Source organism: Notothenia coriiceps, unplaced genomic scaffold (assembly GCF_000735185.1).
Source record: "Notothenia coriiceps isolate Sejong01 unplaced genomic scaffold, NC01 NC01_scaffold00030211, whole genome shotgun sequence".
NCBI classification, from domain to species: Eukaryota; Metazoa; Chordata; class Actinopteri; order Perciformes; family Nototheniidae; genus Notothenia; species Notothenia coriiceps.
Genome location: NW_011362912.1, coordinates 282,494 through 291,342, shown reverse-complemented (window position 1 = coordinate 291,342; position 8,849 = coordinate 282,494). Strand labels below are relative to the sequence as shown.

Sequence of the window (8,849 nt, the reverse complement as noted above, 5' to 3'; positions counted from 1 at the left end):
TGCGGGAAGTTGGAAAGTTGCGAAAAAGAATAGATTTTTTTTTAAATATTGGGCTGTCTTATTTATTCTCTCTCACACAAAACCTGCCACTAACGTTAAACCCCTTTCCTATTCAATTAAACACATTCAATGTTTATTTATTGTAAAAGCAATGGGGCTATTTTAATCACACACACACACACACACACACACCTCCGCCTCATTCTGTTTTCATTTACTCGTTCGTTATCTGACCAGCTTCAATCTTGTAGGCTACTCACTTCGTTTCTTGTAGCCCTCGAAAGGGTTTTGGAGGTTGATGCCCTCGGTGAACGTAAGTTGTTTGGCTTTCTTGTCCGCAGCAGCAGAAAGCAGCGAATGTTTGAATGAATCAAAGTGGGTCGTCACCGTCGATTTTCTCTTATGCTCCAACACACAGTTGCACGGGGTGCAGAATAGTTTCCCCCCACTTTTTACCTGGTCTTTAGTAGAAATGTTCGTCGGTAAATGAGATGGATTAGATGTTTTCATCTTGGTGTTTTCTCTATCGTGTGAGCTCCACACGTTCACTCTATACAGTGTTGTTTACATTCTGTGATGCGCGGGCTGATGACGTCACGTCAAGAAGAGTTAAAAAATGTTTTTCTCAACTTTGTGTGGAAAAATGCGGGGATTATGCGGCCTTTTGATAAATATGCGGCCTTTTAAAAATCTGCGCCATTTTGCTGATTATGCGGTAAATTCTGCGATCGCAGAATCGCGTTTTTCTGGAGGGTCTAACAGTTATCCATTGAAAGAAGTACGGCAGCCCCGTGGGTCCCCGGGGGCCTCATCGTTTTTTCTCTCTAAAATCCCGTCCCTTCGATAGCTCAGTTGGTAGAGCGGAGGACTGTAGAGGAGCAAAGCTGACATCCTTAGGTCGCTGGTTCAACTCCGGCTCGAAGGAGGACACTTTTGAGGTCATGGGGAAATCATGCTTACTCAATCATGTTAGCGAAAACAAAACATAACCATCATAGTGTCATTCAGTCTTTACAACATCATTATAATAGTGCATTTGAATCAAGTGGATAATTTATGTGGAAATAATGCTGACATGCAAGACTTTCCACCACTAGCAGTCAACCTAATCAACTTCTTCATAGTCGTATTCATTGGAAAATTAGTGGATAAATAGTGGAGAATGTTGAACTGGGATGTAAAATAGCTTTAAGTGTAAAAATGAGATTCATAAATCCAGCAGATTTAACTTGTTTTTTACCAAAATTAAACCAAACTGTTACAGTCATCAAGGGCTGCCGCTGTGGATTGGAACAAATCAATATGAAGTCAGTATTGAGAACCAGCAGCCGATAGTGTTATTGAAAGAACAAGTGCGGCACTGCAGCGATCCCTGTGGGTCCCCAGCGGCCTCTTTGTTTTTTCTCTCAACAATGCTGTCCCTTCGATAGCTCAGTTGGTAGAGCGGAGGACTGTAGAGGAGCCAAAGCTGACATCCTTAGGTCGCTGGTTCAACTCCGGCTCGAAGGAGGACACTTTTGAGGTCATGGGGAAATCATGCTTACTCAATTATTATTTTTTTTAATTGTTTTATACCAATAATTAAACCAAACTGTTACAGTCATCAAGGGCTGGCGCTGTGGATTGGAAACAATCAATATGAAATCAGTTTTGAGAACCAGCAGCTAATAGGATTATTTAAATAACTATAGAGGTACTACAACGTGGCCCTGTGGGTCGCCAGGGGCCTCATAGTTTTTCTCTCTGATCAATACCGTCCCTTCGATAGCTCAGTTGGTAGAGCGGAGGACTGTAGAGGAGCAAAGCTGACATCCTTAGGTCGCTGGTTCAACTCCGGCTCGAAGGAAGGTGTTTTGTGGTTGCATAGATGTTATTCGTCAAGTGGGGAAATAGAGATAAGCATTTCCATCACTGGTCAAGCTTCACAACATTATAATAGTAGTCCAATTCAATGGAGGGGAGAAGTTACTGCACATTTGCGTTTGTTCCTGTTTTTCCATTTCAGTTATTTGTGTATTAAGGGCACATAAAGACAGGGCAATGTCCAATCTGTATTCTTCTATACTCAATGCTTTGAACCCCTTCGATAGCTCAGTTGGTAGAGCGGAGGACTGTAGAGGAGCAAAGCTGACATCCTTAGGTCGCTGGTTCAACTCCGGCTCGAAGGAGCAGAGTTTTGAGGTTATAGGGAAATCTAAAAAATAACAAGGTCAAATAAAGCAAATAATTACCATGGTAGTATCAGTTAGGCTTCACTACATCATTACAAAAGTACATTCAAATCAAGTGGATCATCATGTGCACATGTAAAAACAAATCTTTGACTGTGTATATATATATCTATATATATATGCATATTTGCACACATATTTTTAAATTTGATAAACATTTGTTTTTATATTTGGGATTGTGGGAAACAGTATTTCAATCTCTCTGTCTGTACACACAAACTGCAGATTGACAATAACGTTGACTTTGACTTTTTTGACTTTAAAGTTGTTGTTACTGCACTGTTGTCTCATCCTGTTTTCCCTTTAGTCATTTGTTTACGAATGTGCAAAACCCATCTCCTATAAATCTGAGTCATGATAGAGTGGTCGATAGCAGAGCTTCTTCTTCATCTTCTGTCATCTTCTGTCTGTGTAATCATTTTTGTCATTATTGGATTAACGCATGTACTTAACTCAGTATTCAGAAAAGCAGCTGACCGGGTTATTGAAAGAACAATAAAGTACTACAACATGGCCTCGTGAGCCCCTGGGGGCCATGTGAGTTTTTGGCATTACTTTCGTTCAATATTCTTATATCATAACCCCTTCGATAGCTCAGTTGGTAGAGCGGAGGACTGTAGGGGCGTAACGCTGAAATCCTTAGGTCGCTGGTTCAATTCCGGCTCGAAGGAGGAGAGTTTTGAGGTGAAGTGGAAATCATCCTAAAACACTTGCGTCAATCAGACTTCACAATGTTGTTATAATAGTGTATTTAATTGAGTAAGATTAGAGTTCTTAAGAAGTGTTTTTTGAGACTAAGATGTTGAGGTTTCAGATATTTTCTGTTAGTGATTGCAATACTTTTTTAAATGTATAGAACCTCAACTTCCCATGGACTCATTTGAGTCTTAGCAACTTTATCTTCTTGATCTATTGCTTCAATTAGTGTTTGAATGCTTGTTGTAAAAACACTTTAAGTGGTTGCAAATAGTGCACAAATCGATATAAATGTAGTCTATTTAAAGGTGGGGTAGGTAATTTTGGAGAAACCAGCTCGAGTGCACTAGAATTTCAAAATACACAACCGGAAATAATCTTCCTGACAGAGCCCCTCCTCCAACACACACGAACGCGCACATGACCAATGAGGGCACGAGATAAGTTTGTGCACAGATGGAAGGCTGACAGGCAGGTAGGCCATCCAGTTACTTTAGCCGGGCCGGCTCAGATGATTGGTCGTGCTTTTTACAATGCCACGTCTACCACTGATGACTTTTTTTATGGATTTTTTGTCAAAGCACTTCAGATATTCATTGCTATCGGATGTTAAGAGCATTCCATGGAATATAACAAAAAGTGTATCTTGAGCCGGTTTCTCAAACTTACCTACCCCACCTTTAATTAATTGTCTACATCATTTTTAAATATGATAAAACCAAAGTGTCACAGTAAGGGCTGCAGCTGTGGATTTGAAAAGAAAGTCGATATGAAATCAGTATTCAGAAACAGCAGCTGATAGGGTTATTGAAAGAACTAGTGAGGTACTACAACATGGCCTTGTGGGTCCTCGGGGGCTTCATCTGAGTTTTTTGGCCCTGGTCTCGTCCAATCAGACGCGTGCCTGACTTTGTTGACTGATGTCTCTGTGCATGGCGTGAAGATCGCCCGGGGCTATGTTGACCGCTAGTCAGGCAGGAGTCAATATGGCTCCAGGCTAAAGCATCTGGGCAGCTACAGCTCAGGAGCCAGGCCTACATTTTGCATTTTACATGTGAGGAATTAAGCTGATGCTCTTTTCCAAGCCACTTAATAATGAGTGACACAGAACTTAAATCCCCGGATCATTCACTGGACATGCAGTAAAAAGTCCAGGGCCATAAATGATTGTGGTTGACAGAAAAGTGGCACAACAGGAAACTGGAGCTGAAAGATTTGCGTGAAGCTGACGTTAATTTTGTGTGACTGGTCTTGGCTTCACTGACTTGACAAACTCAACAAGGGAATCATTGTCCTGACAGTGCGTGGAATTGTTCATTTGGCTTATACGATGATTGACAAAGTGTTTTTTCATATTGTTGTTTAACAGCAAGCACCTGTTGGCGAGCAGCAGGAAGAGGATATGTCTCTGCTGGGAGTTTGTGCTATAAAAGTGTTTGTGCAGCAGGATGAAGCTCACATTGAATTCTCATCTCATCGGTGACCCATTTTGGTGAATAAGTGAGGAAACTTCTCAGTCCATCGTAAACATATCCCAAACCTGCTGACAAGCTTGTAAAATCGCAAATTAATTGCATGTGTCACCATCACAGTCGTGACTGAACTGAGCAACAAATGTCTCTTGATCATTTGCAGGTTTAAAGACATTAATATGCGCTAACTTTTGTAAGAATGTTTCTATAGAATTGTAGTTATGACGTATGGGTCTTTTGTTTGCAAACCCAACCAATATTTCACTTCAGTATAACTATAGCTTGCAGTGATTTAAACCTGAAAACATAGGCGGTGGGTGAGGCTCAGGATAAGGAAGGATAATATTTGACCAACTATCATTGTTAACACCACAAAGGACGTCCTCTGGCATACCATCCAACCTCCTCAATAAACTCCAACATATCCAGAACTCTGCTGCCCGCCTCCTCACCCACACCCGCTCCCGAGACCACATCACTCCCGTCCTCCAGAACCTCCGCCGGCTCCCCGTCCGTCAAAGAATCCACTCACAAAGCCCTCAACAATCAGGCCCCCCCCTACCTCACAGACCTGCTGCACCATCACACCCCTTCCCGCTGCCTCCGCTCATCAGAAGCCAACCTCCTATCCATCCCCACCGGTATCAATCACCGGAACTGACGGGATAGAGCCTTCTCCGTCGCTGCCCCCTCCCTCTGGAACTCACTCCCCCAACCCATCAGAGACTGTCCTGACCTCACCACCTTCAAAACACTCACCTCTTCAATCTGGCTTTTAATGTGTGATTGTTTTTGTATTATTTGACTTTAACTATATACATTTATTTGTTGTTCTTTTCTTTTCACTATATCTGTAAAGCGTCTTTGAGCACCTGTAAAAGCGCTAACAAAATAAATCTATTATTATTATTATTATTATTATTATGTCTATAACAGCATTTCATTTGTGTGCAAGAGACTATAACTTACTAGCTTACAGAAATAGATGAAACTTGTCCGAAAAGTTGTTTCTTAACCAGCGCTGTTTGTATCGAGTAACGTTAAATCAAAACACAAAATGCTGAGACAGTTTCTACGAGCCTCCCTCTGCTGCTTTTGACCACTCAAAGCAAAGTTAGCGCGCTGGTAGTGATACGTTCTTATATGTTATTATCATTAATGATAGAGGTTTATTATGAAACCATAGTCTTATATTACTGATATTTGGAATTGAAACCGTACACCCCAGCACGTGCACTCCGCTCTGCATCAGCCAAACAGCTCGCTGCACCCACACTGCGAGGGGGACCCAAGTTCCCATCAGCAAAAACACGTGGGTTTGCTATCCTGGCTCCAAAATGGTGGAATGAGCTCCCCATTGAAATCAGGACAGCAGAAAGCTTACACATCTTCCGGCGCAGACTGAAAACTCCTCTCTTTCGACTCCACTTCGAGAGATAGAATTACTAACAAGGCACTTATATACTAATAAAGGGCTGGCTTATCTATAGCCAGTTGAGTAGCACTTGAAATGTTTGGCTCTATGAAACCTGATGTACTTATATGATTTTGTTNAGGCTATACTTAACAAAGACCAACAGAAAAGTGAAATTTTTGCCATAAAGTGTAGCAATAGCATATTTAGGAATACAGTACATTTCAGAGATTCAGGTACTACCTGAATCTCTGAAATGTACTGTATTCCTAAATATGCTATTGCTACACTTTATGGCAAAAATTTCACTTTTCTGTTGGTCTTTGTTAAGTATAGCCTTGAAAAAAATAAACAATGTTTTGTTGCTTAAGCTTATGTATTCAGTCATTATTCAATGGTATACTAAAATCCATGTGAAAAAAATGGCTTCTCACTGTTCTCAGGTCAAATATTTATATGCGATTAAAAATGCGATTAATTGCGATTAATTAATTACAAAGCCTGTAATTAATTAGATTAATTTTTTTAATCGCGTCCCGGCCCTAATATATATATATATATATTTTGCTCTCGTCATTCAACCTTAGTGACTAGACGAGAGGATTAGTCCCAGATGAGCTTTCAGAATCTGCAGCAGCATTGTAGACTGTTGGCACAATGGAGGTCAATTGTACATGTCTGTAGGAAAAGCCCCTGTGTAAATAGTGAAGCTAGAACTTAATTAAATTGAGTTACTGTGTTGTTCATGGCTCACTGTAACACTGCCCTTGTTTACTGGAACCACTGAATATAATAGAGCCATTGTAAATGCTCTTAGTAACCCCTTTAGCTTTTTGTGAATAATGGGTTATTGCTATCTTAATCACTGCACCTTGTGATCGTTTTTTTTTATAATGTCATTTAAGCTATTTAAAGTAAAATTTGTGTTTTGGGCTTTTTCTTAAAAGAGAGGCTTACGTTCTTCTTAAATGGGCTCTGTCTGCTAATTGTTCAGGATCAACGTAGCCGTGGAAGAGATCTTACCAGCACCATCTAAAGCTGTGTCAGTTGTTAGAACGTGGCTGATATCTGAGTGCTTTTCAGAGAGCTTTTTTTGCTGCGATTCCAATTATGTAAGTGACATTGAAATGAGGATGAAATTAGGTCCAATTGAAGTTTCATATAAGTTTCTCTTTCTCACTCGCCCACTCTCCATCACAATTTCTAGACAGTTATTGTATGATTGTTGGGTACCAAAATGCTGGCTGTCAAAAATGTGCCTTATACAATTATATTGGTGTGACCAGATATTATGCATTTTGGAATAGGGTCATGTTCACTGTGACTGTAATCCTTGACATGGTGTTTTTAAGGGCTTTTTCACAAAGGACATTTTTACCGGTCACAATTGAGATCACATGATTGCTACATGTAACGACTGTGTAAGACCATGTCTTATTACATACACAGCTTAATTCACAACTGTACATATATTTATCAGACTCTTTATCAGAACTTTTTCAGCATCACAGTTTGATATCTGTATGAGCTTCAATAATCCCATATTTGTCAAGCTGTAGTGTTATCCCTCATTATATATGCTACTACAACTTGAGGTAAGAAGTAAAATGTCACATTAGGATAATAGGATTCATGTTTACAATCTCTAAAGTGGCTCTTTTTAATACCTGAAGTTGTCTTTTGATGTCTTTCTCGTGACTTAACTTAAAAATGTCTCATCCTAACATTCACTAAATTAAGATATATATTTATGAAAGAGTCACAGCCTCCCATTTTGCCCTCAATTACTAACAAAGCCGAGGTTGAGAGAGCCTGCATGCAGACACTTCCCCTCCCTACTGTTGAAGCAATTATACTCAGCTTGTTTAGTGTCAGAGCATTTCTAACCCGGCAGCTTATCAGCAAATTGAGGATTTCTCATTTTCTCCGTTGCCTGTCTCCCCCTTTACAGGGACCTCAGCTAAGCACACAAAACGCTAATGATGGGTTCATAACAGAAAAACTGAGGGAAAAGAGCTCGTCTGTAGATCAGTCATGTTTTCTCAATTTCCCTACTGATTAAAAAGGTTTCAACATTCTATATAGGTAAACTATGCATTGATAAGAGTCTTGATGTGATTTTTGGTTTCTTGTTTAACCCTCGTACCTCAAATGTTCGACTTTATTCCTCCAGACTCACAGCACAGATTCTTATTTTGCTTGTTTGATATCTGCTGGTGCAATAACTAGCCGTTCTAAGGAGGAAAACACTGTATTGCGTTTCAAAAAAAGAAGTATGTAAGATGTTTCCATTTGCAAATTGATATTTTATGTAATTCCTAATTAATCTGGTGCCTCAGTTGGTGAATTGTCATGGGTTTGGAGCAGGGCCAGTGTTCAACAGTACAGACAGTGTGAGCTCGTGTGGTCTTAAACTCGGGTACTTCTGCTCCTCTTGTGTTGCACCGTGTTCTCCTTCTGTTCATGCCGAGTCCCATTGTGCTCCAAGGTTGATATTCCTCTCCGCTGTGTGTGTGTTTCAGTGTGTACACATGTCCATATTGGTGTGTGTCTGTGTACATTTGTGTTGCTTGTATTCTCCCCCCCTTACCCTAAACCCAAAACTGCAGTAATCCCTTGGGCCTAAAAAAGGAAATCCCCACACTGTGTCCCGGCCTCCTCTTCCTGGGAGAACGCTAGCTTTGCGCTACTCTTACAGTCTGCCTCTGTAGGACCTCTCCTCGATTTGCAATGGCTTAAAACATGCAGCATGGTCTTGTTAGTAAGAAAGTAAAGCTTGAGTAGGGCATTTCTGGACTGATTGACATCTTAAATGTTTGGGATTTTGGTTAATTAATTTGTTTCATCGGTTCAGACTCCCAAAGTACCACGTTTAGACTCAACTTTCCCTGAAAAACACAGTTTGCACACGTTTCTCAACTTCCCATTCCACCTCCCACTGTGTAAGCGGCCCTGAGCGTGCAGGCTGTTGTGCAGTAAAACTTCTCTGCCAACACATTGTACTCATGTAAGCATAATTCCAGTTATTGGCACGCA

At 40.6% G+C, this 8,849-nt stretch overlaps 1 protein-coding gene and 5 non-coding genes across 6 annotated transcripts in view; all 6 read left to right on the top strand.

The window, feature by feature from the left end:
* The window catches only part of LOC104959318 (E3 ubiquitin-protein ligase UHRF2), a 33,305-nt gene that overhangs the window by 13,331 nt on the left and 11,125 nt on the right, over positions 1-8,849 (top strand). The gene's annotated exons all lie outside the window — the stretch shown is intronic.
* On the top strand, positions 838-925 carry trnay-gua (transfer RNA tyrosine (anticodon GUA)). Its single transcript is given in 2 exon segments — positions 838-874; positions 890-925. It is a non-coding gene; the product is annotated as a tRNA-Tyr (tRNA).
* On the top strand, positions 1,421-1,509 carry trnay-gua (transfer RNA tyrosine (anticodon GUA)). Its single transcript is given in 2 exon segments — positions 1,421-1,457; positions 1,474-1,509. It is a non-coding gene; the product is annotated as a tRNA-Tyr (tRNA).
* trnay-gua (transfer RNA tyrosine (anticodon GUA)) lies at positions 1,759-1,846 on the top strand. The gene is given in 2 exon segments: positions 1,759-1,795; positions 1,811-1,846. It is a non-coding gene; the product is annotated as a tRNA-Tyr (tRNA).
* On the top strand, positions 2,081-2,168 carry trnay-gua (transfer RNA tyrosine (anticodon GUA)). Its single transcript is given in 2 exon segments — positions 2,081-2,117; positions 2,133-2,168. It is a non-coding gene; the product is annotated as a tRNA-Tyr (tRNA).
* Positions 2,815-2,902, top strand: trnay-gua (transfer RNA tyrosine (anticodon GUA)). The gene is given in 2 exon segments: positions 2,815-2,851; positions 2,867-2,902. It is a non-coding gene; the product is annotated as a tRNA-Tyr (tRNA).